The sequence below is a fragment of the Canis aureus genome, chromosome 34, assembly GCF_053574225.1.
Source record: "Canis aureus isolate CA01 chromosome 34, VMU_Caureus_v.1.0, whole genome shotgun sequence".
Taxonomy (NCBI): Eukaryota; Metazoa; Chordata; class Mammalia; order Carnivora; family Canidae; genus Canis; species Canis aureus.
This window is the reverse complement of record NC_135644.1, coordinates 13,717,264-13,729,861: the sequence shown is the minus strand read 5'-3', so window position 1 is coordinate 13,729,861 and position 12,598 is coordinate 13,717,264. Positions and strand designations below refer to the sequence as shown.

Sequence of the window (12,598 nt, the reverse complement as noted above, 5' to 3'; positions counted from 1 at the left end):
TTGAAAAGATTGTGTGTTCTGCAGTTGTTGGGTGCAGTGTTCTATAAATGTCAATTAGGTTAGTATGGTTGATAATAATATTCAGGTCTTCAATGTTCTCACTGGTTATTTTTGTTTTATTCTATTGGTTACTGAGCAAACAGTCTTAAAAATCTCCAGCTATGATTTTGGATTTGTCTATTCAGTAATTCTGTCAATTTTGTTTCAAAATGTATTATTAGATGCATATCCATTTATTATGTTTTACTTCTTTCAGGTGAATTGCCCTTTTATCATTATTAAGTGTCTCTCTTTATGTCTAGTAATACTCTTTGCCTTAAAATCTAGTTCATGTAATATTCATATGGTCATTCCAGCTTTCTTATGCTTTCTCTTTTTCCATGCTTTTATTTTCATACTATTTGTTCCATTTATTTAAGGCATATAGAGAACACAAAGATGAGTTTTAATTTTTTATGCATTCTGGCAATTTCCATTTTTAATTGGAATGTTTAGTCTGTTTACATTTAATATAATTATTTATAAGTTTGGATTTAATTTACCAGATTGCTCTTTCTTTCCCCTTCATCCCATCTACTGCTTTGTTCCTCTCTCTTCCTTTCCTGCCTTATTTTGGATTAATTGAATATTTTTTAGAACTCTGCATTAGTTTGGTCCTTCAGGAAGCAGGTACCAAGATGAAGTTATAAGTGCAAGATAAAGAGGAGAGAGAGCAGGCATCTGACATCTGTGAAAGGAGGGAGCAAGAAAAGAGGAAAGGTTTTTTAAAAAGCCTTCCAACTGCACTATGATTTTGGGAAAGTCTCTGCAAGCCTGATGGAAGATTTTAGTCAAAGATTGCTGATAGTTGAGTGTTGCAATGGGCAAAATCAGCCAAGTGCGCATATCCCTGTTGTGTTTACTCATCGGCTAATTGTGAAGAATATAGCTTTGATTCACTCACAGTGGATCCCAAAGGTACTGCCTTTGGATGTTGTCAGCTAGCTAACTGCACTCCTCACAGCTGATTGGCAAGTTTCTTCTAGAAGAGAGATCCAAGTGAGGCACCTTCATGGCTGCCATAAATTCTGTTTTCATTTTTCTATTGGCTTTTTAATTGGCTCTCTTTGCATTAGTTTTTAGTGGTTGCTGTAGAGATTACCATACATATTTTTAGCTTTTCACATTCTACTTAGAGGTTATATAGTACTGCTTCATGTCAAGCATTGGAACATTGCGACAGCATAGTTTCATTTACCGGCCTGTCCATCCTTTGCGCTGTTGTTGTCATGTATTTATGTTACGTCTATTTAAGTTATAAGCTCTACAATATAGTGTTGTAATTAAAAAATAATAATTGTATTTTAAAGAATTTCAAAGGAGTGTGTGTGTTTCATACTTACTCACATGTTTACCATTTACCATTTTCAGTGATCTTCGTTCCTTTCTGTAGACACAAATAACCATTTGTGGAATTTATTTTTGTCCCATAGAATTTTCTTCAACCTTTCAAGTAGTGTAGATCTGCTGGCAATTAACTCTTTTGGGTTTTGTTTCTCTGAAAATGTCTTCATTTAGCATTCATTGCCTAAGAATATGTTTGCCAGATATAGAATTCTAGCTTGACCGTTATTGCTTCTTTTGGCATTATAAAGATGTCATTCTTCTGTGGCCTAGCCTACATTACTTTTGATGAAAAATTAGTATAGTTTTATCCTGTATATAATATGCCACTTTCCCCTGGTTGCTTTTAAGATTTTCTCTTTGTCTTTGAATTTTAGCTGTCTGAATATGTGCCCTGGCATGGATTTATATTTTGTTTTGTTTTTATTTATCCTGTTTGGGGTTTGCAGAGATTTAAAATTTTTTAAATTTATATCTCTGTTTTTACCAAATTTTGGCAAATTTGGATTATTATTTTTTCAATTTTTTTTCTTGCTCATTCTCTCTTCATTTATTGGTCTACGATTTCAATTACACATGTGTTAGATATACTATTATATCCCACTGGACCCTGAGGCTTTGTTCATTCTTAAAGTTCTTTTCCCTCTTATGCAAATTGGATAATTTATATTGTTCTATCTAAAAGTTCACCAATAGCTTTTTATTATTATTTTCTAATCTACCATTACATCCAGTGAATTTTCTTTTTAGATTTTTTGTTTAGCTTTAGAATTTCCAATTGGCTCTTTTTAAAAATAATTTCTCCTTCTCTGCTGAAATTGCTTTTATATCCTTTAGCATAGTTATAATAATTGCTTTAAAAATCTGTGTCTGCTGAATCCAGTATCTGCATCATGTCAAAGTGGGTCTCTATGGATTATCTTTTCTTTTTTATTTATTTATTTATTTATTTATTTATTTATTTATTTATTTATTTATTTATTTATGATAGTCACACACAGAGAGAGAGAGAGAGAGGCAGAGACACAGGCAGAGGGAGAAGCAGGCTCCATGCACGGGGAGCCCGACGTGGGATTCGATCCCGGATCTCCAGGATCGCACCCTGGGCCAAAGGCAGGCGCCAAACCGCTGCGCCACCCAAAGATCCCGGATTATCTTTTCTTTTGAGGGTCAGTTTTCCTGTTTCTTTGCATATCTAGTAATTTTGGAATGTACTTTGGATATTGTGAGTGGCATGTTATAGAGATTCCAAATTGATTTCTGTTTTAGTAGGCAGTTAATTTAACAGAAGTCAAATTCCAACTTTGTCTTCCCTGTGATGGACAGTAGTAGAAATCTGTTTAGTTCTTGTCATCTTAGCTGGACTAGTCGAAGTCTTCTCTATAAATGTGTAGTATTGGGAGCATTCAGTGATTTGCTCAGATTATATGTACTGAATCTGAGGCTTCCTCTCTGTGGCTATCTTCTTTCTGGGGTTTCCTCCCAAAATTTATAGCTGTTGTCATCTCTAATTTCTCAGCTAGTAAGATGGCAGAGATCTAGCCACCATGTGGAACTGACTGATTGGGTCTCCTCTTAGATAAGAAGCTATAAAACATGACTAATTTATCAAGAGCTGTTCTTCCAAGTGGTCCTCTCTGTCCATCCCCCACCACCACCCCGTTAGCTCTTGCCTGCTCTTGGCCACTCTCTAGGGTCTTCACTTAGCTATTGTTTTAAAATATTTTATCCAGAGTTCATGATTATTATCTGTGAGAAGGTTGGTCTAATATGAATCACTTTTATGACCAAAAGCAGAAGTCTTGGAACGTCTGGGTGGTTCAGTGATTGAGCGTCCACCTTTGGCTCAGGGTGTGATCCTGCTCCCAGGATCGAATCCCCCATTGGGCTACCTGCGAGGAGCCTGCTTCTCCCTCTTCCTGTGTCTCTGCCTCTCTCTGTGTGTCTCTCATGAATAAGTAAATAAAATCTTAGAAAGAGCAAAAGCAGAAGTCTATTATCCCACTTTATGGATGAGTTTGAAAGACACATTACACTAAGTTAGAGTATCATACCCAAGGTTATACAGTTAGTAAGTGATAGGACTGTGATTTGAATACAGGCAGTTTGGTTCCAGAGTCTTAGGATTTCTTGCAAGGGTAGACTTTAATGGTAGGGATTTTCAGGACAATGGCAGGAAGTATAGGAAATACTCTTGGACTTGTGGGGCCTTAATGATGTTAATTCCTCATGTACTAGGCCATTCTCAAGATCTCATTACTCACTGGATACTTCTCATGTCTTTGAGTATTTACATTATTTTATGTACAAGTTTACATGTTATATTAAAGGATTATGTTGTTCTTGGTTGATTGCAAAGTAGATCTTTAGTTATGAGAAATCTCTTATTTTCAGAGTCTTGTGATATGCTCCTTGGGCCATCTTACTTAGAAACTGGTGAAGTTTATCATGTGGTTCTTTTAGTGATTAAAATAAAGAGAATTTTTGGAGGAAAGTATATCAACAGTAATATAATGAATGTATGGAAATTATTTATTGAAACTCAGGACCACAATTATGAGGTAGTTGGCCTTTAAAAATGTAAATACTATATGTTGGCAAATCAAATTCCAATAAAAGAATATACAAAAAAATGTAAATCTAAGATTAATTTAGCTGATGCAAACCATAGACCTTGGAAGCATAACAGTAGGACCAAGCTTGAGTATAATTGTTTTAGAGTTTCTGCTCCTTCCTGATTGTTTGCCTTTTCCTCCTCTGGCCTAAGTCAGTTTCAGTTAGCATTCATGAAATGATTCATTTCATCTTATTTCCCTAACCCTTGATTTTATCTTCACTTTGCACTTTTGAGTCTGGCTTGCTTCGTGTTGATTTCACTGCAGTTTGTAAACTGATTTGTGGTGAAATCTTATTCATGAATGTTCCTTTCAAATGAAAGGAAAAGGCCTATGTATTTGCTTTTGAAATTCTCTCCCATCCCACACCAGTGCTCGGATACCATACTCAAGCTGACTGGCCAGTAAAGAGCAGAGGTTCAATACTTGATTGATTGATGGTTCTGAGTCCCAGCCAGTCAGTTCTGGGAAGGTGGGCTTATCTTCTGAGTTTAATAAAAGTAAGTCCTTGAAGGCCATGATAAAGATTTTGGCTTTTATCCTAAGAATAACCGGAAGCGATGCACAGTTTTAAGCAGTGGAATGACAGGCCCAGGTTTAAATTTTTAAAGTAATTACTCTGGATGTTTGTGGAGCAGTTCAGTATAACCGAGTTCTAGAGTGTAGAAATTAATATAAGTGATTAAAGTTTCACCCAGGGATATAATTTAGAGGAACTGATACCCCAGATAGTCTTCAAGCAGAACTCCCAAGTTTATTTTTCTCAACCGCAATTTTGAAGAATGTTGAGTAGCAGAAAGTTAGAGATTGATTTTTTTTCTTTTTTGGACCAAGGGCCTGAAATGTATTTTGCATTTCTGAAAAGAGACATTTTATTTTTATAATGAAAAATTAAAGCAATGCAAATATCAAGGAATTAGGGAATTGAATATCAAAAAGCTACTAAAAATGGCAGGTCTATATTTTATGCCTTTGTGGAAATGGGTGTTATAATTTATTAACTTTAAAAAGCGAAATTAAAGATGTAACATACGTGTTTATAATTATGAAAACAACCATGTTTTCTTGTAACAAAAACACAAAAATAAAGATGAAACTTGTTATACATTATTATCCACCAAATTCTGTTGCTTAACAGCTGTGAAAAAGTTATGCCGCTTAAAATGAGAAAACAAACCTAATATTATTTCAGGAAGCATTAAAATCTGGGCTAAAAGCGTTGAGATGCTAAGAGAGCAAAATTTTCGAAATTAAAAACTTTCATATGAAAATGTACTCTGACGTGTTTCTTCTTCCCAAACATTTGTGGAGATTGAGAAAATTCTAAATGTGTCTTAAAGCAAGGAATTGAAAACTCCTGAATTAAATAGTCTTTGGCTCCTGCTTCAGCTGCTATTTATTGACAAGTTATAACAAGGTTAATGATGATTGTATGTAACTTGCTAAATTATAGCACTCATACTCCTCCTTAAAATTAACATTAAATGATACATATGTAAAACAAACATGGGTGGAAAAAGAAAGAGATTTCTCAGAAAAAAAAAGTCAGCAAAAGGTGTACTGTACCACAGGCAATAAAGTGGGGTATCAAGTTATTCTGTTTTTTTTGTAAACAGTGTCAATTCTGTATTCTGGGCTAAAAAAACTGGAAAATGACAGCTCTCCCTCATATTTCCTGAGGTCATTTGTACCATTTGAAAGATAAATCATAAATAGACCTTTGAACTAAGACAGTCTCCCTGGACCTATCCTTTTGCGACTGACTTCTAGTCTCAATGGGATATTGAAGGGGAGGCTCAATAGAATAAACAGTGGAATCCTTGTCCGGGAATGACTGCCTGGCAATTGTTTCATGGAAAACAGGGAGGGGTGGGGGACAACAACCCTGCTCTGTTCACTGGCTCTTTAATTTAGATTACCAATGATAAAGCCGGGGCTACGGCTAAAGAAAGGTAGGATGCATACGCAGAAACATTAGTGCTAATATGCAGCAGAAAGACAAGATAAATCAGCCCAGCTCTCATACATCACTGAGGGAGAAGCCGATTGCAACTTGACCATGTGCCTGAGTAGTCCCATCAGTGAGAAGAACAGAACATGGATTAAAAAAAACTAGAATGTACCCTTAGGGCTCCTGCCGTGCTGGACCTGGGAGAAGTGTCTGGTGTAAGTTTCAGCTTGTTTTATCCACGTATTTACCAGTGTGTTCCCACGCAGGGAGCTTGTTTCTCTTTCTGTGTATTCATGAAAGCTTCAAGCATGTTTATTTACAGTCGTAGACTTCATTTTGTACGGATGTAATATCAACCTAATAAAGTTCTTAACAGAAGGACAGTTTAGCCCAGTGTTTATCCAGGAGAAAGAAAAACATGAAAAAGTGATGGTTATCCTTACTGTCTATAGGAAGGAAGCCTGTGGGTGAGTTTTGTTTTGTTTTGTTTTGTTTTTTGTTTTGTGGGGAGATGAAGGTTAGAGAGGTGGATTTTAAAGTAAAAGCTCAGTTCTTTTGCCATTCACCTAAAAAAAAAAAAAAAATGTATTGGTTACCCAGCATTTCGTTCCTCCTGTGGTCTTTTGTTTTGAAAAACTGTGTTTGAATATGTAAGCCAGACTGCTCGGAACGCATTATATTTTATGACTGGGATGTTTGTATTGTTTCATATCTGTTATTAGACAAAATAATCATAAAGGGTGTTTTCTATGGACCTTTTTATATTCCAAAATTAAATACAGATGGTAATTTCCAGCAGTTTTAAAAATTTGTCAATTATTTAATTTAGCATCACTTAAGCATCTGCACAGGGAGAAAGCTGAGATGGTACAGAAGCTGAATAAGCATTGATTGCTCGTCTGAATTGCATCTTTAAAGTTTTTGCCTCAAATCTCTGATTTCACAGTTTATTTTTACCAAATTAGATTATCATATTTCATTATCAAGACTGCAAATGGGTGGAACTCTCTCCGATATCCTACATTTCCCGTTAAAACGGCACATAAGGCGCCTGCTGATTGTTACTCTGAGGGAAAGTCTGACGCCGGCTCCCCGAGAAGATGGCTTAAATAATGCATGGGTAAGAGTGAAGCAAGATGGGATTTATGGCCCAGACACCGAGTTCGGGCTTTTGTTCAGAGGAAAGACTACAGAAGTGTGAGCGTATAACATACACTCTGAGGCTCCAGGGGAAGGGCGTAGCTGAATGAAATGAGTGGCCACATGGTGCTGTCCACATGTTACTCAAAACAAGCCTTCAAACCGTCCACTGAGCCTGAAGTGTGGTTTGAGGAGGGGAGGTCAGGGCAACTTGAAGTGTCCGTTGCGAACAGAATCCCCTGACTGAAAATTCCGTGGGATAGACACAGGAAGTGAGTGTTCTGTAGGGGGCAGGGTGGCCCCAGGGAGAATGGATGTGTGACTGAGGAAAAGCAGCATGACAGTCTTGTCAGGGAAGAATAAACCTGGACCAAACTGCAGCATTCTATATATTATGTCTTCCATCTTGTCCTAATTAGAGGAATATGTCTGCTGAATCCTAATCGCTTTAATTGTTGATAGAGCAGGCATGCGATTTGCTATAAATACACATGAGCATTCATTTCTGAAATAATGGCTGTTGCCAAATATATTAGACCGACAGGAGTGCTGGACTAGGGAAGGCTGTGCTGAATAGTTGAGTTTTGGAGGTAATGGACCAGTTGAGAATCATTGCACAGCTGGGCCAGCAGCTGCACCCAGTGCTCTGTCAAGTTTGGCCTCCAATTTCCTTGAACTTGTCCTTGTTTGCCAAAATGATGAACATAGCAAGAGCTTGTTTCAAATGAGCCGGCTGCAAGGAAAAAAGACCCTTTCCAATGAGTCTTTGTCAAGGTATGTAGTCAACAGCAGTGGCCAAATGAGGTATTGATTAGGGAATGGGAAGTTTGAATAGTCATAAAGATAAAAACCAAAGGCAAAGTGCTAGAAGGAAGTGAGCTGGCACAAGACCAGAGACATTAAAAGGCTGTGTTGGGTCATCACTGTCCTAACTAAAGGACATATGGAAAAATCCCATAATAATATCCAGCAATAATTATCTTGTAGTTAGGAAAAAATAAATCGGCCCATGGGTTGGAAGGCAGCCCAGTAATCTCAATGTCTTTTTTTTCCCCTAACATTGTATTGTTCTGATATTCCTTGGGACCAGGTCAAGAGGAAGTGTTGTAGAGAGCGTTTTATAATAAGAAGCATCCAGTGACTAAACAATGCGATTAGTGGCAAGCCAAAATAAGAGTAGCAAGGACTCTCCTTCTATGTCTTGGTCCTGGCTTGAGCAAATATTTATTTAGCACACACTGTATATCCAGCATGTTCTAGATACATACGCTAACCAAGTAGATTATAAACTCTTTGAGAGTAGACGAGTGGATTATACTTCTCTTGTATGAATCCCATTTCTTGAAAACCGTTGCCTTGATATGGTAATAATTGCAAGTCCGACTACTTCCTTAACTTTGAAGAGATTAAATATCAAATCTTTGCTATGCAAATGCTTTATTTTCCTGTTTCAACAAAGATGGCTCTCTTCTCTTCAGATATGAGAGCTAGTGACTTGAGCATTTACAAGATAGGTGATTTGGGACAAAATGCTTAACCTCTGGGAGAGTGTTTCATCGTGTGTGAAATGAAGAAAGCAATACTCATCCTGCAGGGCTGTGCCTAGTGCAGAGGCGGTGCTTTCCTCCTTCACAAGCTATAAGCAGGAAAAGTCACCGTATGGAATGAATGCGTGCTGGGCATGGAGGTGGGCTTGGGGAGAGAATAGGAGTGAAGCAGGAAAGCTGGCGAGGATTCTGTAACAGAACCTTTGGTGAGAATATGACCCAAAGCAGGATGGTACGAGCAGAAACAAAGAAAAAGGATGATCTGAAATATGTTTTAAAGGGAAAATTGACAGAATGTGGCAGCTGATTATATTAAAGTAGAGTGAAGAAGAATATTATAAAGAAGAAATAACCATGGTGCTGAGGGGAAGGATTATGGGTTTGTGACAATGACAAGGTCGGGGTATGTGTGTGTGCATGTGTGTGTGTGATATTTGTTTGTTCTTCAAATCCCAAAAAGCTGAAACAATACGGTTCTTCAGGGACTTAGAAACCAAGAGAACATAAGAAGAGAGAAGAGGAAATTGGAGTGCCTAGTTAACTTATGTAAAGGGAAAGAAAAAAATCAATAATAAACCAATAATATAGGACTGTTGCTGACAATAGAGTGAGAATTCAAAGGAATTGCTTAAAATGGCAAATCTATGTTTGGAGTTTTTCCCAGACAAGACCCACAATCATCAAATAATAAGGCTCTTCTGCAATCTTGGAACTTATTTAAGTTTTCCTGAGTTAAAAAAAAAATGCCACCGAGAGGATACAAATAGTGTCAGGGTTGGGAAGAAAAAGAGCATGAGGAATGGAAATTCTCAAAATAGCTTGGTTCTAAAGAGGAGATGGAAGCCAAAAGATAGCTGGTTGACCTTTCAGAACTTAACCATTCATTATGACTTGTCAGAAAGTTGACAACTGTTATTCCTTAAATAATTTGTTGTGATTTTTCAGGAAACTCAAGCAAGAATCAAAACTATGCCAAAGCACTGACTGGCAAATAGGTGGTGGTCCAAATGTTCATTTGCAAATCCGTTATCAGAACAATGTTGTAAACATCTTTCAGTTACTTTTCAAAAGTCTATGTGACTCATCCTATAGTAGAAGTCACCGACATTTGCAATGAAAAATTGATAGCAAAAAAGACTTTATGTTAATAATTAAAACACAAGCAATACCATAAGAATGGAAAATGTTTTGAATGCCAGTACTTGGAGAAGTGCAGCTTAATTACAAGATGATATGGGATGTGGCTACTTTAAAATTTATGTCCACTTTCACTGGCTTTAAGAGACTTTGATTTCTTTAATTTTGAAATGTAGGGATTTCCTTGTCCTCGTTTCATGAACTTTACCTTCAATAATACGGTGCCATGACCAGGATTGTTTTCACTCTTTGAAAAAGGAAAGGGAATGAGAAGGAGATAAAAAGGAGGAGAAGGAAAGCAGGATGTACCTAAGGTAGCTGGGACAAAAGTTAAAGAAAGAGGAGAAAGAGCAGGTTTGAAGAATGAGTGAGAAAGATATGGCATGAATGGCATGAAGGGAAGTTAAGGGAGTTCTCACATGGAAAAGAGGAGTGTGTGTGATGCGCTTGTTGCTCTTAAGGAGTAAAAAATAGGGGAGACCACTGAGCCTACTGGCTTGCTGGATCAGCCACCAGAGAGTGCTTAAGACTCAGGTTCTTTTTTGAGTAGGCGATGCCGTTCATGTGACTGGTACAACTGAGGAGAGGAACTTTGATCCCCTTAAACTTCCCCTTTTAACCCCCTCTTCTTGTCACTGCTTTCTTTATTCGTGGGGGTACCATGGCCTATCATGTCAGCCACCCTCTTGCCAATATTGTCAGTTCTCCCATTCATCCATTCAATAGAGAATATTGAGTGATTTCTGTTTGTCAGGCATTGTATTAGATACTTAGAAATGAACAAAACACATCTGTGCCAGCCCTTGGTGCCTACCAGGTGAAGTAAATACTATCCCTTCATCAGTACAGTTGTGTGCTTTCTCCTGCCTACAATCAGACTGCTAAGCCCTGCTTAAGAAAAATCATACCACTGTCCAGATTGATGCTGTGACAAATTTATGACCTCCAATCTCAACTGGACCCCTCAGTATACCTCAGTGATCCTTATATGTTTTCCTAATACATTCCTGACATTCTTCCCAACACCTTTTTTGAAGATTTTTCAACTTTTCTCCTGTTTTTTGACCAAACCACGTCAGGAGATAGCCTTGCATCTCAGCATGTAGGATTTCAGCTTCCTGCCACCAGATCAATTACCTGCATATCCCAAATGCAGCCAATTGCCTTGAGGATAGTTCAGCATGGTGAAAGTCAAAATCTGACACCAGGGCAGCCTGGGTGGCTCAGCGATTTAGTGCTGCCTTCAGCCAGGGGCATGATCCTGGAGAGCCGGGGGCATGATCCTGGAGACCCGGGATCAAGTCCCACGTCGGGCTCCCTGCATGGAGCCTGCTTCTCCCTCTGCCTGTGTCTCTGCCTCTCTCTCTCTTTCTCTCTCTCTCAGGAATAAATAAATAAAATCTTTAAAAAAAAAAATCTGACACCAGAAAGCCTTGGAAGATGATGGAGGTCTCTACTTAAAAGTTTCTTGAGGAGTCAGCCAAGACCAAAAGGAGGACTAATCCCGGAACATATAGCTAGATTTCCTAAAAATTGTTTTTATATATCTTTCTTTCCGAAGTCTGGCTTTTCATGGCAGCTGTCAATTTATAGATGCTCCCTGACTTAAGGTGGTTCAACTTAACAGTTTTGTGACTTTATAATGATGTGACAACAATATGCATTTGGTAGAAACCAGACCTTGAATTTTGAATTTTGAATTGTTTCCTAGGCTAGGGATATGTGGCACCATACTCTTTTTTGATGCTGGGCTCCCAATTGCCATGTGGTCACAAGGGTAAATAACCAATACACTTAGAACCATTCTGTGTTTCACTTTCAGCATAGTAGTCAATAAACTATATGAGATATTCAACACCTTATTACAAGATAGGGTTTGTATTTGATGATTTTGCCGAACTGTAGGCTAATGTAGTGTTCTGAGCATGGTTAGGATAGGCTAGGCTAAGCTATGATGTTCAGCAGTAGGTTAGGTGTATTAAATGCATTTTTGACTTACAATATTTTTGACTTCCAGTGGGTTTATTAAGGTGTAACCCCATCATAAGCCAAGAAAGATATATATCCTCTCTCTCTGTCCTCCTCTGCTGCCTCCTACGCTTCTCCCACATTAATTCCCCTCATCTTACTCCTGACTGTCTGATTTCATTCCTTCATAGGTAGAACAGACTAGTCTATCTTCGTTTCCTCCCACCCCTAACCTCAGTCAGCACAAGTCCTAGATAGTTCAGCAAACAAATGATCCTTTTTCTGAGTGAGAGCAAGGCATTGCAAATATTGATGATTTAATACATACATATTTTTAAATTGTCCATTTGTGTTCATGCACTTCACCTTTCCCCAGGTTAAAATAAGAGGTTTTCCCTCTTCTGATTTCTCCACCTGTGTTCTGTACCTCATTCACCTCCATCTTTTGGGGGTGTTTGTTTTATGTACACTTTGCTCTATTTCCTATACCTTTCACCTTTTTATCTCTACTAGCTCCTTCTCATCAGAGTGCCTAGAGATGCTAGCTCTTCCCATCTTAAAAACAAAATAAGGCACATCAAAATCTTCATCTTTCCTCTGTACTCTTTCATCTGTTCTCCTTTTTCTCCCCTTTTATAGCTACACTTCTCAAAGGGCTTGTCTACATTCGTTGGGTCCTTCCTTCCCACTCCTCAATCCACCATGGTTTAAGTCCTACCCCAGCCAATTCTATCCCCTCTAGCTAAAGGCATCCAACTGCCTATTTGTTCTGAATGTGAAGAGGATTCTTGGTCCTTAATCTTTCTATAGCATTTGACTTTGTAAATCACCATTTTCTCTGAAATATAGTTTTCCTG

General features: G+C 37.9%; 1 protein-coding gene across 8 annotated transcripts in view; it reads left to right on the top strand.

Annotated features, from left to right (window-relative positions):
• RAPGEF4 (Rap guanine nucleotide exchange factor 4) overlaps positions 1-12,598 on the top strand; it is a 284,010-nt gene that overhangs the window by 105,238 nt on the left and 166,174 nt on the right. The window contains exon 1 of one of the 8 annotated variants that reach the window (XM_077883037.1): positions 5,953-6,164. The exons of 6 other annotated variants lie outside the window; for them this stretch is intronic. The gene's annotated coding sequence lies outside the window, so the exon portion shown is untranslated. Of the gene's footprint in view, positions 1-5,952; positions 6,165-12,598 lie in introns of those variants that run through there. One more of the 8 variants, XM_077883040.1, reaches the window with a different exon arrangement.